The sequence below is a fragment of the Polypterus senegalus genome, chromosome 9, assembly GCF_016835505.1.
Source record: "Polypterus senegalus isolate Bchr_013 chromosome 9, ASM1683550v1, whole genome shotgun sequence".
NCBI classification, from domain to species: domain Eukaryota; kingdom Metazoa; phylum Chordata; class Cladistia; order Polypteriformes; family Polypteridae; genus Polypterus; species Polypterus senegalus.
In genome coordinates this window covers 68,226,848-68,248,807 of record NC_053162.1, presented here as the reverse complement: position 1 = coordinate 68,248,807, position 21,960 = coordinate 68,226,848, and the positions used below count along the sequence as shown (strand labels likewise).

Sequence of the window (21,960 nt, the reverse complement as noted above, 5' to 3'; positions counted from 1 at the left end):
CAGAGAGAGAAAGGGGGTTAAAAGGGATATACAGGCAATAAGACTATTAAATAATAAGTAAATCCATCCATCCATCCATTATCCAACCCACTATATCCTAACTGCAGGGTCACGGTGGTCTGCTGGAGCAATTCCTAGCCAACACAGGGCGCAAGGCAGGAAAAAAACCCCGGGCAGGGCACCAGCCCACCACAGTAATAAGTAAATCAGTACAACAATTAAGAGTAGCAGAAGGATTACCTAAGGATTACCTAATGTACATAGTGCAAGATAGAACCGTACAGTCATATAGATTGCATATAGTTTACACATAAACCAGCAGGTGGGTACAGTACAGGGCAGCTAAGATCACATTACCAAGAGTTTAGTGATCTTAAGGCCTGGGGGAAGAATATGCATATAATGGAAAAAGTACTGATGCAATAATGACTGCTATCAAATCATTCAGGTGGATGTTGCACTTGGCAGTGGTTGATGTGATTCACGAGTGTCTATGCAAAGCACTTTGAGTAGCTAGAAAAGTGCTCTAAAAAGTTTTGTTATTATTATTACTACTGCTGCTAGCATCTCTTATTTTTGGTTAACTTACTTTAATTTGTTTGCCACAATTTTGAAATTATTTGTTGTTTCTTTGTATTAACTGTGTGAGTCATAAATAGCAAAACAGGCAAACACTAACCAGCTAAATTGGTGCATTTATTATTTGTGTGTTCTTCATTAACAAAACAGATTGAAAAAAAAAAATTTGAGGCAATGAGTGTTTCTTATTCTCCCCTGTCCATTGTATTAATTCTCCCCAAAAAAAATTACATTAGATTAGATTACATTAGATATGCTTTATTAATTCCAAGAGGAAATTCAGATACATACAGCAGGAGAAACAAAAAAACAAGGACACAGACTCCAGCCACCAATCAATCAATTGATAAATAAATAATAAGTAAATAAATGTAAATTGTACAGAAAGTTCAAAATGAACTTAAAGAGTACATTGGGAGGAAGCATGGAATTGCTTAGTAGCAATGGGCAAAAATGACCTCCAGAGGATCAAAATGTAGGCTGACAGGTGTTTCTGACACAGCCAAATGATAACAGAATATTAAGTAAAGGACATATTCCATAAACCAAAAGAAATGGTTTCTTATTAAGAAACTGATTGGAGTATAAGCCTGCAGACAAGGCACTGTGGCCTACCCAATATCAGTGATGTTTATCTTTGCACTAAAGTATTTTTGTTTGCATTTCAGACTCCATGGATGTAGCACACACCAAGTAATTTACTGTGCTGTCAAGTGATCCTTACAGGACAGTATAGTTAACAAGCTTTATGATGAATTTGTTAAGAGTATTGTATGGTGTGTTTACTCACCTTTTTATAGGAGCACAAGGTAACAGCAGCTGGGACTGAACTAGGTCCAAAAAATGTGCCATAGTCCTGAATAATTCAGCTATATACCACTGGTCAGAAAAGAGTTCTGTGAAGAGTGAGAGGTGTGACCCTGTTCTAAAAATTCTGCTTTATACTAATATACTGTAAAAACTCTGTTTTAAGAAGCGAAGAAATTAATCTACGAATATAAAATTATTTTTTATGATTGTCCAATGTTTATTTTCATATGATGTAAATATTAATAATACGGATCGGTGCAGAATAATTCCAAGGGCGGTAGTGAAAAGCAGAAGAAAAAGCGAGGTTTACTCTATTCTGGACTTTACGGTAGTTGCGGTGGGCGGGGGTGTTTCTAAAACGCGCCTCTGGTAAGTGATCGCTTTGCTGTGGGAGGCTGGCTCCACACTGTACAGAGGCAGGCGGCTCTCAGTGGTCAGGCTATTGCCTGCAGTCGGGAATTTCAGTCTTTGCCTCTGCCGTTCATAGACGGTTTCCTGAAGTAGCCACGATTTGGGCTGTGGTCAGACCAGTCCAGGTTTGCCTGCTTGGATCTGGGTTTGACTTAGGGCTGCTTTGACGGACTTGCGCTCCAACTGTTTTGGACTCTGGGCGTACTGCTTACGGCTACAGCATTAGACTGGTTCACTGTTCTGCAGTATTCGACCCAGTTCGGCTTAGCTGGGTGTCGCTTTTCTGTTGGTCACAAGCACAAATGCGAACGCTGACTGCGACGCTAAATGCCCGAGAGCATCTTGCCTACGCAGCTTCTCGTAGCGCTCTATTCACCTCGGTTCGACAAAGCCCAGTTCCGTTTGGGGGTGCTCTCCCCCGGCACAAAGACACGCGAATACTGAAAAGCTCTTCGAGCTCAGAAACAATCCGCGAGACTTGAGGTAGGCTGTCTCGGTTCTCCTGGGCACCATTCTGCTGGAGTTCGCGGCTTTGCGCTCAGTGGGCGATTGACTCGGCTTTACTGGGATTATTCTGCAACCCCTCTCTGCACAGGAAGGTGGAGATTTGGAAAGATAGAGCACCTCTTCGGGGGTTGCCTGCAGCCACCTGCCAAGACAGGTAAGAGACAAGGGGAGAATTTGGAGAGGGGGCTTGGTAGGTAAGATGTGGATTTCTTTACTGTATTTTTAAGGAATCCTCCTCCTGGGAGAAAACAAGGTTAACACAAACCCGCGCATCCGCGATGAACTTTGATAGCAGGTTAGTCAGTTGTCTTTGTATAACTTTGTATTTTTAAATTTACAACACCTTGAATTCAGTAACGCCGTTGCTTTATAAAGCAATCGAATATATAGACAATCTGTAAGACCTTTTTTTAACTCACGTATGCGCATACTGGGAACCATTTCTTTTGTCTGTCTAAACTAGCGCTTATAAAAGCCCTCAGTTTTCTTTACTGCTTGTCGCCAAGCGCGCAGCGTACAGTAGCTTCAGCACTGAGGAATATATAAAAAAAATAAGCCGATTCCAGGTAGCAATGTGTGTTCTGTCTGGCGTTTGTTTTTACTTTAATGTCTGTTTTAGGAGAAGCTGGCGACCCGCCCTCTAGATCACTTGAGCATATACAAATTCGTATAAACATTTCGCACGCACCCCTAACCCTGTCTTTACAGGTAGCAGTCCATTATATGTGTCCATGTTTTGCGTATATGATTTCCCATCACACAAGCGAAATCAGATACGTCTTAACGTTGGAGGTTTTTCCTCTCTTTAGTTCGGGGATCAGCTGGCTGTCACCGTCTTGCAATCAAGCAAGTCGCTTGAACTGATTCGCTGGCAGTGGCGCACTGGTGTAAATGCTCTTTAATTAAAACGTGATGAATGCGCCTCATTATAGTAATATTACAGTAGCTAATTAGAAAATAATCCACCATAGCCCACTGGACAATGGGATGTTTATATATATATATATATATATATATATATATATATATATATATATATATATATATATATATATATATATAGTATTTTAAAGCTTTATTGTAAAGGGTGAACGGTATATGCAGTAAGGTATCAAACATCACATTTGTGAAATTAATACAAGTCAAGAATTGTAGTTTTGAATATAAAAAGCAGAAATCTGTATAAATTGTGTTAGATACAAATTGTGATTTTAAAATCGCTGTAAACAAAGATGCGATTTTTTATGTTCCTCAAGTGGTCTAAGTGTGGCAAAATTATTTTTAGATTTAGTCTTGTTCGCTTAAATACAGTATATCCTTTATAGTAATGCTTTATAAAAATCATATTGTATTTTGATTAATTGCTCTTTCTCTGAACTCATGTAAAATTTCAGTAAAATCCAGTTAAAGTCTGCATGTTTTTATAGAAATTAATAGGCTGAAAAAAATCTTGTCGTAGTTGTAATTTACTGAAATGTAAGAGTGGTATGTCCTGAAAATCATAAAAGATGTATTTTTAGTTTCTCCCAGATCTTTGTACAGATTCTGCAATAGATCTTCTATATCTGATTAAAACCTGTTGGGGCAGTTGTAGGTGTCTCAATCTGTATCCCACAAAAGCAACAGGCACCAGGCAGTAACTTGATAAGAAAGGGAAATGCAATACCGTGAACACAAGTGTCTTGCATTGCATACCCTATATAAATAAATAATCTGTAAGAGAAGGTGGCAAGTTCTAAATGAATATGCTTTGTTGTTACTTAACATGATTCATAGCTAGTCTCTGTGCGACATATTACAGTGTTCACTTATGACTAGCATGAGCTTCAAGACTCTCTTCCTAGTGTCTTAGACTACAGATGAAGATCAGGACTGGAATAATTTAAAATTCTTAAAGGTGGATTGTTTCCCATAAGATCCCATTAAGTGATATATATATACACACACACACACACACACACACATTTCACAGTAAGATGGAAATATATATTCCATCTCTGGAAATTCTAATATTTCATCTCTGATAGACTTGTCTTACTTTCGTATTGCCACATTTCACAGTATCCTATATACACACGTTACAAAGAATAAATGAACAGCCTTAAAGCAGAGTTCAGGAGCAGATACTAAGAGAAAAGATACATTCAGCAGTGTTTTGTCATAATTCTAACGACCTAGCTTGAATTTCAAGTCAAGTTGCTGGCTGTATGGAGTTTACACATTCTTTCCATGTCTGCTTGGGTTTTCTCTGGTCTTGCTGACTTCCTCCCACATTTTTAAGACTAAATGCTAGGTTGGCTTGTAAATCTGCATTTCCCTGGTATCAGTGAATGTGGGTGTGTATGTGAGTGTACCTTGGGATGGTGTGGCGTGTTGTCTTTGGTTGCTTCTTCTCTTGTACTCATTGTTTCTGAGACCAAGGCTTTATATGACCAAACAATGGCAATAGAAGGTTCAGAAAATGTGCAGATACATGCAGTATTAATATAATCCTTCAATTATTTTTTCACTATCAAAATACATTTCGAAAAAGAATTTCTCATGGATTGTAAGCAACTGAAGATTCTTTGAAAAATTGTCAAATTATATTAATAGAGTAAAATCAGGTATTATTTTTTAAATGAAAGGGGAACCATTCCTAAAGGGGATATTTATGGTATCGTGTGCATTTGCTATTCTATTTTTCTGTTTTTAACTGTACTTTAGTATTGACTTTAATATTCCACATGAGCTGTGAAGAGAGAGAAAATTTGTATTGCAAAGCTTATTTGTATTTTAACTTAGAAGTGTTTTTCACCTTCTGTGATTGTTAAACACTTGCATGGAGTCTTAGTGACTATTGCTGCTGTTTCATACTGTCAGGAGTCTCTGTTTGATTTTTGGCCTGGCCATTGTTTATGCCAATTTTGAACAGTCTTACCATTTCTGTTTCTCCAGTGTTTTTGTACCCCTATCCCAGTGGTTGACTGGATGCCATAAATTGGTCAAGAATATGTGAATAATACTCAAGGTGGTTTGTTAGCCAGTTCAGGAAAAGTGAGCTCAGAAAAAGATACATTTAGAGACTGTTTTAAAAATCTGATGAAATTTGTGGTCTACTTATTTTATGTTTACCTACAAAAGTAAGCAGTCTGAATAGACAAAAAAATGCCATCCTTTTTTTTCCTCTTGTTAATCTTAGGAATGAACCTTACTATATTGATATAAAAGACAAAATCAAGGTTTGGAGTATGAAATATAATGTCTTTTAATAAACAATGGTACATAAAGGTACCTGAAAAGGCTTTTGAGGTGTGCCATATGCATTGTCTGGTCAGCAAGTGACCGTGTGCAGTGTTATCCCCACATTGGGCTCAAAGGGGTGGGGTTATGGGCAGAGTTAATGGTTGTTTTCCAGTTCCTGCTCTTCCTGAATAAGGGTGGAAACAGAAAATCGTTAGTAGACAATGTAGCAAACAAACACATTCCTCTTCATACCCTTTCAATCCTTCCCTGAAGAGGCACATGTGACCAAACACAGATAATGGGTGTGTAAATTTGTTCATGTGCTTTCTTGCAGCATTACTCTCTAGTTTGTCTTAAAAAGGCAAAGAAGATGCACTGCTTACAGCCCTTATTCTCATCCTTTGTGTACATGACACTATGGAAGAGCTTACTTTTTTACCAGTTCACTGTACTTTGGGTTTCTAACAGCTTTTTCTGACCATGTACAGTTAAATTGAGATAAAACATTTCCATGTCCAATGAAGTTGTGTTGTTCAATGCTGTACCAAATACGTTTGTTTCAATTGACTATTTACTTTGCTGGATATTTAGTATGAATTTGGCAAGTTTCTGTGGTTAATGGCGTTTTATAAGCATTAAGTGAAAAAACAAAAACAAATCTTCATCCAATGGCTGAATAAGTGCATTAAGATTTTTTTTATATTTAGAAAAATGTGAATTGGTCAAATGTAAGTATTCTCTAGGCAAATTTAAAACACGAGGGCTGTTCTCTTTCATTTATGCAAGCAAGTAATAGTGAAAATGTCTCACTAAGCCTCTTAGTGACAGTGGCATCTGCTGAGTTTCTGACTGCTTCCCTCTAGTAGCATAAATCCTGTGTTACACATCACCCTTGATTTTAATTGACAAGGTAACCAGTGAAGCATTAACATTTACAAGCTCTTTGTTACTGATAAACAAGAATATATTTGGTTTTTAAAAGAATAACAAGTTACTAGAATGGTCCTGCCTGCAGTGGTAGTTGATAAATGTTTCCTTGAAGACATGTACTCAATGTTTGATATAAATGTATTCGCACTGTCTGCATAATTAAAGTTGTTAAATTTCAAGCCCTTTGGTTGGGATTATTCCTGTCATTCTTAATATGAAAAAAGTATTCTTTACTGTTACTGTTTTGTTGCTCCCTTTTGGAAAAGTTTGTGTTTCAATTTGAATAAGATAGAATATTTATTTTGTAAATGTAATTTCACAGAATTAATTTGTTATAGTTAGTATAATTTTTATCTGCAGTGTTTTAACCATTTAATCTTTTTAGAATTTAAAACTTTAATTGCAGACGTCATCTTTTCAGGTCAGTTTACAGTTTTTAGTTGATATGCCTTATATTGTGTGGGACTTTGCACTCTTAGCATATAATATATGAAACCAAAGTAGGATAAAACCTATCTGAACATTTTTCTTAATTAGATTTCTTCAGTTTGCTTTAGCCTACATTATAAAAATAAACAATGTGCATTATGGCTTCATCAAGCTGTTCCCTTGGATTAATTGTAAAGTTATATGTACTGTATGGGAGAGCATTCCTTATGTTTTTCTGGTGAATTGTGTGTAGAAAAAATGACATTTGCTTAGTCTTTACTAAGCTCTAATAATAGCTACAAGTAATGTAATTCGATAAATATCACACAATTCTACATTACTAGATGAATTCAGAAAAAGGTCAGGTAAGTACCCTGCTGTGAAAAAATAAGTGTGCTTTGAGTTTTATCATCTCAGAAAACACTGCGCTTTGAATGGAATGCATCAAATAATGGGATGATGATTAGCTGATTATCTGGAAATAATGTTCTATATGTATTTGGAATTTGCAGCTTTTGTTGCCTCGCACTTTGTGTATTGTTAACACATTGTATCGAAATCTTAAGGTATTTGTGACAAATGATGCGCAATGTTGTATGGAACAATACAGTATGTTATGTAAAAATTAGTGAGAAGTAGAACCATTTGTTCATAATTTGGAATGTCACATTTTGTGAAATTAAACACTTTCTTTGAAACAATATATAATTTAATCTGTCAAGCACAAAGCTGGATCTGCTTTGCTGGCGCATTTCTAAGATGCATTACTGTTGTTGAGCATTTCCTTAATGTCATGGTATAAGAGTGTATTCTAGAAAAAAGAAAAGTTAGACCAATCTGTCTGAAAGGAAAAACCAAAAGTGACTGCTGCTGTTGGACAGTGGTATAAAAAAATATTTACCTGAGGATGGCTATAAAAAAGAATACAAGACAGATTTTGGAATGGGTAAGTGAGGATTTCTAAAAAAGAATAAATTAATGATTTTGAAGTGGTGAATTGAGGATACAATTCTAAACCACTTAGTGACACAGTGTCATGTCAAAATGCTATATACAACGCAGCCTTCAAACTAATGCTAGCTGAAGTACTTGTGCCGGGTAGAGTGACCCAAAAGTCCTCTTCTAGTAAATGGCTTATTCATACTAATTTTAAATTTCCCCTTGGAGTTAAATAAAGTTTATCTAATCTAATCTGCAATATTGTAGCTAACTCAGATGCCACTGGTTTTTGATTTAAATATATATTTTTCACAACTTTTCCTGCATGTAAACTGGCAGATTAATATTTTTTCTCAAATACTAATTTCAATTTTTTGTGGGTCATTTACATTTTGTTTGGCTTGAGGATGGCAAAGTAATGGTCCTATGCATATTTAAGATCTTCAAAATCCCTCATTATATTATTTCTGACTGTTAATACAAATATACCATATTTGTAATTTAGAGTATAGATGTGCTTCAGAGTCTTTTGAAAGTAATTTTCATTGTTTTGCCTTACAGTTTAAGAGTTCATTAAAAATTAGAAACTTTCTCTAAACAGTGTTTTTAGTAAACTCCTGAAGCAGATGGATTATTGTCAATAATATAAAAACAGTCCAATTTTTTAGTCAAGAGTGTTCTGCCAGATTTCTTTTATAAAATACAAGGGATTTGTTCATAAAGAGAAATGTTTAATTAAATACAAAATAAGATCTCATACTTATTCTTTTCAGATCAATGTAACTGGTTCTTTTGCAATAGCACTTGTAATTGAAGGCAGATTTAGAGTGATTACGCAGATTTACAATTGCAAACCAGTAATTGAACAATGCATTAGTCTGCAGCACATACATACTGCATAAAGTCATGTTTCTGTATTATTGTGACATAAAGGATGACTCTGTAAGATTTGACTACAGACTAATAGAACTTTTAGTATTTGAATATCTGGCCAGAAGACAACAGACGGGATGAAAACAATTTGTTATCAGCTCTAATGGAACAAATAAAGCCCTGTGGGATCTTTGGTATAAGCAGAATCAGATTTACACTGATTTAGGCCAACTGCCTATTTCAAAACTACCTGCTACTTAAAGGGTATATATTTGGGAGGTGGAAGGAAAACTAGAATACCCAGAAAAACACCCATGCAGGAAGGGAGAAAGTTTTCAAATTCTGCATAAACAGCAACTGAATTTAAACCTATGAGATAACAATACTCTCCACTGAGATGTTCATAATGATGAATGATGATTTTTTTTTTAAAGTAAAATAAATTATAAGCATTTATATAGTATGCAGGTGTATTCAGTACTAACATAATGGGTTCCTGGTATTGATTTAAGTGCTGAGGCTGGTGAAACGCCTGTTATACTATCTGGTAGATCATTAAACATTTTTGGTGGCATTTAGCTAAAGGCTATAGCTCTTACAGTGCTCTTACTTATATTGAGAATTTTCTTGTATAACATGTATGACTGCAATGTACATTGTGGAATCTAAGCACCAATGTGTTATAAAATGAGAGCCAAAGGCATTTATGACTTTGTATGATGGTATAGTGGTTAATGCAGTTGCCTTATGGATAAAACATCCTGTGTTAAAATCTTGTGTAGGTCAATGTATGACTAGATTTTTATGTGGGTATTCTAATTTTCCTCCTGCACCCAAAGCCATTCATGTTAGATTAATTGGCAAGTGTAAAACTGTCCAAATGAGGCTTTTGTGGATGTGCGCATTAATAGGCCATTCTTTATCCCTTCCCAGTCTTTGTTCCAAACTTACACCTTATACTGTTAGGATGTGCTCCTGGCACTTACAAGTCTGAGTTGAAATCAGGGGTTTTAAAACATATTATTACGATAGAAACCTTATTTAGAGTCACCTGTTAACCTAACCTTTACATCTTTGGGATGAGGGAGAAGAATACAAACATCATAGATAACAGGTACTTCATTCATTATGAATGAACGCTATGTACAGTATGTAGGTGTGCTAATTATTATTGTACTGTTTTTTGAAAATTGTTGACAAATTTATGCCGGGCGGATAGAGTGGCTACAGCTTTTTACTGTACCCATTCTCTTGGTTACTGCTGTCACTGAATCTCACTGAATAATTTGGGGCCATACAGTTTAACTGGTGGCTCCTGTTACTTTTTTAGAGTTATCTTATATTCTTTACACATATCTGAACTGCAACATAATTCAAATGAAAGAAAAATTGGCAGAAAAAATAAAATGCATGTTAGATGACCTGTTGCTTTATTGTCTTGATGTTGTGCAAATTTCAGCCTACATCAGCCAAGTCAACCATATGAAACCTGTATTACCATTTGTCAATGTGCTGTACAAATTATTTACAATTTGCATGTGAACCTTAGTGTCTTGTTACATATTTTTCACTAACAAAGAAATGTCAAATTTAGGGGTGCTGTAGTGCTTGGACAGGCCCAGGAGACTAGGTTTGAATCTCAGGCCAGTGATTGTTTGTGTGATCTTCCCATGTGTGCATTTAGTTATTTTCTCTTAAATGTCAAATATGTGTGGTAGGTAAATTAAGAAAAATATATTTGGTCCAATGTGGGTCTGTGTATGTGGAGGTATTCCATGTGATTCTGGGTTGATCTCCAGCTCTCCAGGGTCAGGGAATTAGATTAAGTTCTGCAAATTGTAAACTATTTTAATGCTTCATGCAACATTAAACTACATTGCCCCAGGTAAAACATGTTTTCAGGTTTCTGGTTAGACTTCTAGATTAGGTTTACTGACAAAAATTGCATTCAAAGTAGTCTTGTAATCTGATTAACTTTCCACAGGCATTTTAAAAACATAAGCAGTTTTCAACATGTGTTAGTTTCATATCTCTGCAACACTTGAAGAGATGAATTTTTCTGCTTTTGCCGCATCTAGTTCTTTGTTTTAATTATCTTGCTCAAAATGAACGTACATAAGAAGTGGATCTGACATAAAAAAAATAGTATACTACAGTAATGGATATAGATGTTACATGTTATACTAATTGTGAATCTTAGCACTCCGTCAAAATGAGGGAAAACAACATGTCAAATTAAGTATTGTCTGAACATCAAGTAAAATCGGGAAAAGATCAGTTGCTTTAAAAGGTGTTGTGTTAAAGGCTGTGCTGTTTTCATACCTGTGATTTAAACATTGTATACGTTTTATTACTGGTGTACAGTGCTTGAGAATGTTGCTTTTAAAAATAACTGTTAAATTAACCTATTACGCACAAAATATATTCTATATTTCCTTTTTTTTAAATGCAATGTATTACTTCATCTTTTTTAATAAGAAAAATTGCACATTTCACTGCCAGCATTTTGTTTTTAACTCTTAAGCCCATATATGAACCTTCATGAAACTAACCAGAAACAGCCAAAGTTGACACCTCACTTGTGTTTTATTTACTTAGTTGTACTCTTATTCAGCATAAAGCAGAGATGTGAAATCCACAGTTCTATTCAAAATAAATCTTATTTCCTTGAACCAAGAGAAAAAGAAAGCTGCAACGTTTATTATTATGACATTTCATGCAGCTTTTAGTGCTTTTTATTGTAAGTCCTTTTAATTCCTTAAGATAATCAATTCTAACATTGGGTACAATAGAACAAAGACTCCAATAAGGCATATTTTAAATGTAAGTTTAATTGTCAACAAGACTCGCTGTTAAAACTGCAACATGTTAATAATTTTAAACAAAGTAACACACTGGAAAAGAGAATTTCTTTTTTCTCTGAAGTAGCAATTACAACACAATAGAAGTCTGTCAAGACACCTATCTGAATGACATCCATTCTCTTTTTCCGTTCCAAGTGTGAGCCCCTTAGTGGCCTTCGTGCCACTTGATCACACCGTTTCAACATATGTATAGCAAATGGCTCGATTCAAACTAACCAGATACTTTATATATAGGCCTCTGTTACTGTATTGCAAACAGCATTGTCATTTCTGATTGTCTGTGCAGTGGTGACCTGTAAAATACCAGCGTGCCATCTACCACTGATGATTTTTGACTTATTTCCAGTGCTGCTGGAATAATCACTGGCTACCTGTGAGACTAAACTGAGCATATTAAATTAACCCATCAGCACATTCAGGATAAAATACACACCTATAACTTTTACTCAGTTCTTTTCACTTGATTAAAAATTACACATGCGCTTTACCTCTCTTTGTGTAGCTGTCACAGATGGAGAATGCTCTTACACAATACAAATGACCCCAGCAGGCAATGTTTTTGCAGGGTAGTAATAAGTTTCCATAGTAAAGCATCAGCACATACAGTTCTGTTTTTTTAAACATTATTTTTTACTTTACTAAAATAAGTATCACAGTAAGTTACTCATTACTTTAAAAAACAATCTTACTATGTAACACACATTATTTATAATGGGTTACCCTCAACACTTCTGGTGTAAGTGTGCTAATAACTGCATTTATGTGTCTGTGCTAATAACTGCATTTATGTGTCTTATGTTCTGTTGTCTGCTATGTCTGAATTATTCTTTGTGGAAGTAAATTTTCTCTGGCCTTGAATTGGGTAAACTACCTGTGAAAATGAGGAATACCTTCATTTGATTGTTATGCTATAATTTGAGTGAACATACTATAGGAAAGTGTCCTATATAGGCAGAAAGAGTAGAAATGTAATACTGTATAATCAAATTTTTAATTACATGGCAAAAATATGTTACTTTGTAACAAATGAAAGTATTAATCTCTTTGGATGTTAATTTTTTTTTTAGCACATTTTTACACAATCTTTAAGTGTCGTCTTTGCACGTGTTACGTTTTGTGTGGTATGTATGCATGCGCAAAAGAAAAAAGAAGAAATAAGAGATTGGCAACCTTAAAAAGTTTCTGTATGTTATAACAGTTGCTGTAGGTTGCCCTTTGAATTTACTTTCATCAACTGACTTTAAAAGGCTTGAATTTTGCAACCTAGGTTTTCTGAGTTGCAAATGCTGTCATTAGACATATCATTAAAATAGGCATCTTTAAATTCATCACATCTCAAGTCAGTAAAAACTGTTTGTTTTTAGTCCTAAACAGTATTTACACTTAAACTTGAAAGTAATTTTTCTGTGTCTCTATACAACACAAGATAAATAAATTAATATATTTATAGAGGGAGTTACATGTTTAGTAGTGTATTTGGAGGAATGCCTTTAGAATGTGTAACCAGAGTTTTGTTTCATTTAAAGTCATTTATGTACACATCAAAGGCTGGCCGCTTGTGTGGGAAGATGATTAAAAAAAAAAAGTGTTGGAATATACAGTTAGGTGGTTGTTTTGTGCTGAGGCACGGAATTGCATGTATTTACTTGCTAGAGGTTCATCCAGCATGGAGTTGCTGTGAACATTAATGACACCTTGCTATACAAGGGCTGCTATTGCCTTATTGGGCTTTGACTTTGCAACAGAGGTTTAGTTTTCCTTTTATCTTGGTGTTTCAATATATTGTTTACGGGTATTTTTGTTGTATGGAAAGATTTTAACTTGTTCATACTTGTTTGGAATGGGGTTGGTCATGGCCCAACAAATATTAAAAAGTAAGTGCAAAATTTAAAAAAACATGCAGTTGTATTTTATTTTTCATACATGAAGTTGTTGTCTATGTGGTAATACTTTTATTTTCTCTGTCAGTGTGACTTTTCAGTGGACATTTCAAATATCCTTATCAGGATAAGTGGAGTTAAAATGATGAGTTATGATTTTTTTTAAACTAATAAATAACACTTAATTGGTAAAGGGGAGACCAAATCTCCTCCTAACAATGCTATCCTAATAAACTGGAACTTTACCTTAGTATATGACAACTTCCATATTCGTTGAGAGAATCCGGGATTGGCATGCCTAACTTTCACAGAGAAGTTAAAATGATGAGACCTGTCAAAGAAAAGCATTGAAGTATTGTTAGTCATAGACCATGCAAACCATGGAATTAAATCATCATATCCAGCTTTATCCTGCTCCTTATACATAGTTTAAATAATCCTGCTCCTTATACATAATAGCTTAAATAACTAAATATCTTTGTGTTAGCCTAGTTTTCATGCTTACTAAGCCACTAAGTTTTACACTTTGCCTGGAAACATGCAAAACTCTTAAATATAGAATCTGTCTGCTTGCGATGAGCTGGCTCCACAGAAACCTGTCAGACTGCCCCATTGCACACCTAACCGTTTTTAACTTTTAATCACTACCTGGAGTTGAGTGCACACTAAATGACAGGCTTGTGTTTAGCTTGCTGCTAAGGCTTGTTCAACAAGATGCAGTTGACATGTAATAAATCAACTGGAACACAAGGCTCCCTCCTTGCCAAAACTTTACCAGCTTTACTTGGTTGGTGTTTCTCTCTCCACTGTACCACACAGCTGCATTTGTATGCTTGGATGCATTTAATAATGCATTGACTTAAGTGATTTGTATTGCAGTCTGTAGCAACGTGCTTACAGTTTATACAGAGTCATTAATGTGTCTGACTGTCTTCGTATGGCTAATTGCATGTTATAGATGATTATTGTAAGTAGTGCAAGAATTTTTTCTTTTTGTTCAATTAAAATAAGACAATTGGATGTTTCAGTCTTATGGATGGAAGGATCACATTTAGCAGAATTGAGTGTAAGTTTTAAATCACTCAGCCTCAGAGTCGCCAGGAGTACTTGTCTCATTCTTGTTTATTGACTTTTTAGGGTGTTAGTGGCTGATAAGGTACACCTCTAGGCTTTGAAGGTCATTAGTTCAAAGCCTTCCATTGCATCACCTTGTCTGTAAGTTATATATCATTCAGAGATTATGTGTTAATGGGACTGGAAAGCTCACTACTGAAGGATTGTGAACTAGATGCTATCTTAAAAAAAGCAAGTTGAACATTATGCTTTGAAAGCAAAGTAGCATTTTGAGTAATTTATGTTTAAACATACAGAATTCCAAACACAATCACTTTAAATTTTGTTGAATAGGCAAATATCTTTGCATTCTTCAGGAGAAAAAAGGTTTCTAGTTTATAGGCTTGGTGTACTCTGCTCTTTTTTTAAAGGTCACTGTTAAAGGTTCTTTTAGGGAACTGAACAAACACTAATATTATTTCAAATGCAACACATCTCAAAATTCCAGTAGTTTATTCTGTTTCATCTATAGAAAGTATTCTAGTGGCTTATTGTATCATTTTTGAATTATTCAGCATGGTACCTTTATTTAGAAGTAATTTATTTCAGGTATTTTTTTCCTGCACCTGCAAGAAAAAAACATTTTTTATTATAAATATTGATATTGTACAGCAGTTGTACTTAAATATTCAGTGAAAGTCTTTGGACTATTTCAGTTATTTTTAGTAGCTACCAGACTATCGGTAATGGGCTCTGCTGACATTAAGCAGTTACCCTCCAGGCTGTAGGCTGTTAGCAAGACTAAATTCCACTTGGATACCAGTATACTGTAGTGTCCTAAGCATGAAATTACAACACAAGCTGTTGTGCATGTAAATGATTTAGAAATATATACTGTATATTTATGTTCCTTTCTTTTTTTTTCCAAAAAAAGGAAACATCTTTTTCACTTTATTTTGTTGTTAAATTAGTTAAAGATGTTTATACCAGTGCAATTACTTAGTGTTGTTAGTAAAATATTTGTATTCGTTGTATTTCAGTTGATGGGCATCAGGCATCACTGTTTTTGACCGGAAGAGAATGAAACTAATTATATCGTCTTTGTTATTTTTTTCTCCTCTTTTGTATAGAAGTTCAATATGGTTAGTTTTCTTGGTCTCATTGTTTTGTTGTACAAATCCTGAAGAAGAGACAATGGTTTTGAAGTGCGTAGTTCTCATTTTCACATATGATATTAATTTAATATGGCAATCCAAGAGTAAGATTGGATCTTTACTCATTGGCATGTGCTTTCCTGATTTCAACATAACTCTCTGAACTAATTGGTTTGATCTCATTCAAATATGATAGGTGAGTATACAGCCAAAGTGAAACATTTTTAAAGGGCAATATAGGGACATTTTATAAATAAATAGGTCAATTTTATCAGTATTAAAAAAAAAAAACTTATCTAAACACCAGAAGCAGCTTTTTAGTCTCCTCAGAAGCACAAAAAAATACAAATTAAGCAGTGTGTAAGTTCAGTTTCATTTCATTTTTACAGAAGATGTATCAAATCATAAGCACTAAGCAATGTATTCATCAAATCAATTGATGACATATTTTGTTGTATTTAAAATGTTTCAGACAGAAGTCAGATACAGAATGGACCATCTACTAATTAGTGTAATTCTTTATTACAGTTAACATATTTACTTAAGGTATTTATGAGAAATGAGCTAAAAGTATGGTCCAGCCTTGCTGGACTTGTATTTTACAGCTCCAGACATCCATAATAACACCTCAGCTATGAACATAGTATGATTGCTGGCAGCCTGACAATCACTGATGCAGCAGAAGGAGTGTGTGTCACTGGGCACTTGTCATTGAAGGTTTGCAGTGTCCAGAGCTGGACTCTCCAAGCTGATGCAGGGGTGGACAGATCAATAGTCTAGATGCTGGGGACTACCCGTTTTTTAATTTCATACAGCCAAACTATAGCCTCACAAAGCTCAGTGAACTAAAAATGTTTTAGGTCTTTGATCAATACAATATTTTCTAAAACAAAAGCAACTGGATAAAAACAGATCGCACATCTTAATGTATGATATATATTGGGTTTCACTTTTAAAGTGAGCTGCTTAATGTACCAGACTTCTGTAACTACTGTGTCTCACACTCACATGTACATTCGCTAGCAAGTAATATAGTTAAATTGGGCAGTGAGTCTATAAAGTAAGAGAAACAATGTTATCTTTAAAACAACGGTGCAACAAAGGCAAGAATGCCAATAGTTAACTGTATCCTATTTGTTTATTGCAATGAAAATAAGAATGAAACCATCCTTCACTAGGGATTTAAAAAAAAATTGAAGAAAAGAAAAGTTACTACCTTAGCACCACTTACAAGTGAAAGGAGTTGTAATTACAAGCAGAATTATGAAAAAAAATTAACAGAAAATAACTTCAGATACTCAAGATGAATATTTTCAGCTGATTACATATTGAAAATATTCTACAAAGTTGCAATCACTGCATGGAGGTAATGGCATCAGAACCAAGTAAGAGAATGTACTTATATATAGAAATCATCCAGAAACAGCAAGTAAAAGTGGTCCTTTGTTTTTAGGCGAAACTAATTTTAGACTTTTACGAAGTAAAGTGGCATTAGACTGTTTACTAAACTAGTCAACTGGCAGAATTTAACAAATGCTGATTCAGTGTCAGAACATTTTGTGAAATGTACAAAACGGAAGTAAAAATGGACACAGATACAGCAGACAACTCTCTTAAGCTGATATGGCTTACTACAGCTCAAAATATGACCTAAAATATTTAGTAGCCTGTTGATCACGTGTATTTGAATGCCTGTACGGTTTGAATGTTTCAACAGTGCTCCAGTCTCAGATTTTCAAGTGTCCAGTCTTAGGAAACCTTTCGAAATCAGAGGACTATGGTGCCATTATAAACATAACTTTCATCATGCAATTACAGAAAGGGCACTTCCAACATAGAGGGAGGTTTATTTATCCGAGTCTGTCAAAATAAGACAATAAGACAGGTGTGGGACTATATCAAAGGCTTTTTGAAAGTCTAAGTAAATTATGTTGTATACTTTGCTTATGTTAATGTTTTTTTTTTCTTGTTCAAAAAAAATATGAAACTTTGATTTGGCCAGATCTTCCTCTCATAAAAGCACACTAGCTGTTACCTACTATATACACTCACTGGCCATTTTATTAGGTATACCTATTCAACTACTTGTTAACGCAAATATCTAATCAGCGATTGGTGATTTAAGTGACTTTGAACGTGGCATGGTTGTTGGTGCCAGACAGGCTGGTGTGAGTATTTCAGAAACTCCTGGTCTACTGGAATTTTCACACACAACCATCTTTAGAGTTTGCAGAGAATGGTCTGAAAAAGGGAAAATATCTTGTGAGTGGCAGTTTTCTCTGCAAAAATGCCTTGTTGATGCCAGAGTTCAGAGGAGAATGGCTAGACTGGTTTGAGCTGATAGAAAGACAACAGTAACTAGAATAACCTTGCATTAAAATAAAGGTATACAGAAGAACCGCTCTGAAAGCATAACACGTCAAATCTTGAAGCAGGGCTACCGAAGCACGGGTGCCACTCCTGTCAGCTAAGAACAGGCAACTGAGGCTACAGTTCGCATTGGCTCTCCAAAATTGGACAACAGAAGATTGCAAAAATGTTGCCTGGTCTTGATGAGTTTTGATTTCTGCTGCGACATTCAAATGGCAGGGACAGCTGTGGACCCGCTATACCACACAGCATTTGCTGTCAACAACCTGAAAGCATGAATACATCCTGCCTTGTATCAACAGTTTAGCCTGGTGGTGGTGTAATGGTGTGGGGATATTTCCTTGGCACACTTGGGGCCCCTTAGTACCAACTGTGTGTTGTTTAAATACCACAGCCTACGCGAGTATTGTTGCTGACCATGTTTATCCTTTTATGACTGCAGTGTACTAATCTTCTGATGGCTGCTTCCAGTAGGATAACGTGCCATGTCACAAAGCTCAGATCATCTCAGACTGGTTTCTTGAACATGACAATGACTTCACTATACTCAAATGGCCACCACATTCACCAGATCTCAGTCCAATAGAGCACCTCTGGGATGTGGTGGAATGAGAAATGGATGTGCATTCGACAAATGTATAGCAACTGCATGATGTTATCATGTCAATGGATAAAATGTACCAAATTGCCTGAGGAATGTTTCCAGTGCCTTGTTGAATCTATGCCACAAAGAATTGCAGCAGTTCTGAAGGCAAAAGGGGGTCCAACATGATGCTAGCAAGCTGTACCTAATAAAGTGGCCGGTGAGTGTAATTTTCGTATACTGAGGGTACTTTACTAACTTGTTTCTTATTATAGTTCCCATCATTTTTCATAGTACAGATGTACGACTTTTGGTCTATAATTAACAAGATTCATTTGCAACTTTCCAGTCCAGGTACATCTCCTATCTCAAGAAATTGCTCAATTATGCCTACTTAGGGTTTATAGACAGTGTTTTTCATTTCTTTCATTACAAATGTGGATTTTGTTAGTTTTGAACTTATTAAAGGCTTGAAGCACATTTGACTCTTCTATTTTTAAAGTTTTTGAATTCTAAGTTTTTTCTACTTTTACATGAGTCATTCCCTTTGTTTTTTTTCTTTATAAATTGGGTGAGATATTTGTTCAATTCATTTTCTACTTCCTTCTTATTTTCAGTAATTCCTCTTTCTGTGTCACTAAGGTTTCATAAATTCTCCTTGATTGTCTTTTTACTGAACAAGTACTCAAAAAGTTGCTTGCTGTTAGTTTTGGCTTAAATAGTAAGTTTGGAATGCTTTTTTAAATTCTTGTTATTAGTATCCAACATTCCTGTAAGTCAGAATTATTTAAGTTTGTTTTTAGATTTCTTGTACAGTGATATTTTCAGTTTTACTTTTTTAATAATGCCCTTTTTTTGTCTATATCAAGTGATTTTTTTTATTCTTTTTGTTTTCGTTGGTTTTACAAATAAACATATTTTGAGCCTAGATCAGAAAGTCTTTGAAGTGACACAACCTGTCATTTATAGTTGCAGGCCCTTTCCCATTCTGTATTTTCTAGATACAGTGATACCTTGGTATATGTCCGCTTTGGAATAAGTCCAACTTGGTATACGTCCTGTTTGCTCATGAAAAATTTTGCTTGGAATACGACTTGCATGCTACCCTTGTTTACTTCCCTCTTGAGACAAAGCCATGACTGCCCACGAGCGTCAGTACGGCAGTTGCTAGCATTTAGTGAACAACCCGCGTGCTACCTGTTTTATATGATTGTTCAATGATGCTTTTGTCCATTGATTTATGTTTAGGTGTTGATTGCTATGATCTGCCTCTTTTGAGACATATGACTGCCTCGCGGGAGGGGTGTGGTTTAGAAGGCACGCTGTATGGAGAGTTGGTTAAACATGGTTCAAAATAAACAGCATTCGAAACGTTATTTTGAGTGTGTCGCTACTTCAATCTAGAGAACACTACGCTATCCTTGTTCACCTCTCTCGAGACAAAGCCACATTGCTTACGAGCGTCAGTACGGCAGTTGCTAGCATTCAGTGAACAACCCACGCTGTAACTCTCTGTGAATTTTCACGTGATTTTGTGTTTTTTCGCTTAAATTTGAATTGGTTGTTGAAAAGTATGAAGGTGGCATGCGTATCTGGGACATGGCAGCTGCATACCATATGCCTAGAATGATCGTATCTACGATTGTGAAAAACAAAGACGTTATTAAAAAGTAAAGTGAGGTTAAATTTTCATTTATTGCATCTAATTGCTTTTGTATTTATGTATTTTAGTATTAAGCAGTGTTTATATTATTTTATACAACCCCATTAATCTATACTAATAAAAGGCAAAACCCTCACTGACTGACTCACTCACTGACTCATTGACTCATCACTAATTCTCCAAGTTCCCGTGTAGGTAGAAGGCTGAAATTTGGCAGGCTCGTTCCTTACAGCTTCCTTACAAAAGTTGGGCAGGTTTCATTTCGAAATTCTACGTTTAATGGTCATAACTGGAGACTATTTTTCTCCATTTACTGTAATGGAGTTGAGCTCGAAAGCCGTGGTGGGGCGGAGTTTCGTGTGACATCATCACGCCTCCCACGTAATCACGTGAACTGACGGTCAACGGAGTACGTAGAAAACCAGGAAGAGCTCCAAAAAGCGCTGAAGAAAACATGCATTATATAATTGAGAAGGCAGCGAAACAATAAGAAGCGAGCGAGTGACATATACAACCATATTCATGAGTGCTGCTACTTCGGAAACAAAGCACGGTGTAAACCTAAAGTTTAAATTAAGTTCATTGACAGGCTTCCGCTGGCGTTTGTCATGCCCACAGGTAATGCGGGATACAAGTTTAATGAGAGGACGCAGGATATAAACGAGAGTTTTGATCACTTTGTAACTAAGTTAAAATTGCAGGTGAGGGGCTGTGCTTATGCAAATTCCGAGAGACTGTGTTTGTGGGGGATTGACAGTTAAGGCGGGTGGGGGAGTCACGTCATCATCTCCCATCCCATTCACCTCATTTCGCTCTGAGCTGAGCTCCGCAGCTAACGCAGTGTTACGGAAGCAAGTTTGTGACGCTGCCACCAAATACTCACAGAAAAATCCACAAGTTAATACACACGCTGTCTCTACAGTTTCTCCACACTGAATCCTCCAGGCACTACTTACAAAAGGTTACATTGACAATCGTGTTACGTTATTTTTAAAGTGTTTCCTTTTCTTAGCACAAGCACAGCTGAGAAGCTTCGATGCATATGCTCCATAATGCGTTAAAAAAATCACGCATTTAATCACACTTTGCATTACAAACAAAGGGGAACTTCTGTCAATGCATGATTTCATGGTACACCGATTACATTGATCAGCGCTTCCCGATTCATTTTACCCTCGCACCCCCTTGGTTTGAGAAGAAGTATGAAAAAATATGAGGTTAACACAGAAAAACAGATCACCAATTGAAGCTTTATGAATAATCGATTTGCCATCAATAATTGTTTTGGTAAAGCCATACTCCGTGTAATCCTCCTTCCATTTTATAATTTTTCCACCACTAGCCATGATTAAATGAACGGTAAAAAAGTAAGAGCGAAGCGAGGGTGACTTATTCAGGCAGGCAGGCGACAGCTCAATAGCTCGAATTTGGATATAAGTGGGTTCTATTTAGTCGTCAGAAATATCTTTGTTAGGAATGGAAGTTGAATTTGTCTTTAAATTTCTATGGTAAAGAAAAAGTTATGCAATGATGACTAAATTTAACTATATAAAGTCAAAACTTGAATATATAAAGTCAGCGCTGGAATATATAAAGTCAAAACTTGACTATATAAAGTTATTCCCAAATATATAAAGTCAAAACCTGAGTATATAAAGACGGCGTTGGAATATTTCTGAATATATAAAGT

At 35.6% G+C, this 21,960-nt stretch overlaps 1 protein-coding gene across 2 annotated transcripts in view; it reads left to right on the top strand.

Moving 5' to 3' along the window:
- The first annotated feature begins 1,811 nt into the window (after nt 1–1,811).
- The window catches only part of dok4 (docking protein 4), a 268,036-nt gene continuing 247,887 nt past the window's right edge, over nt 1,812–21,960 (top strand). For both annotated transcript variants that reach the window (XM_039763188.1, XM_039763187.1), the window contains exon 1: nt 1,812–2,461. The gene's annotated coding sequence lies outside the window, so the exon portion shown is untranslated. The remainder of the gene's footprint in view (nt 2,462–21,960) is intronic.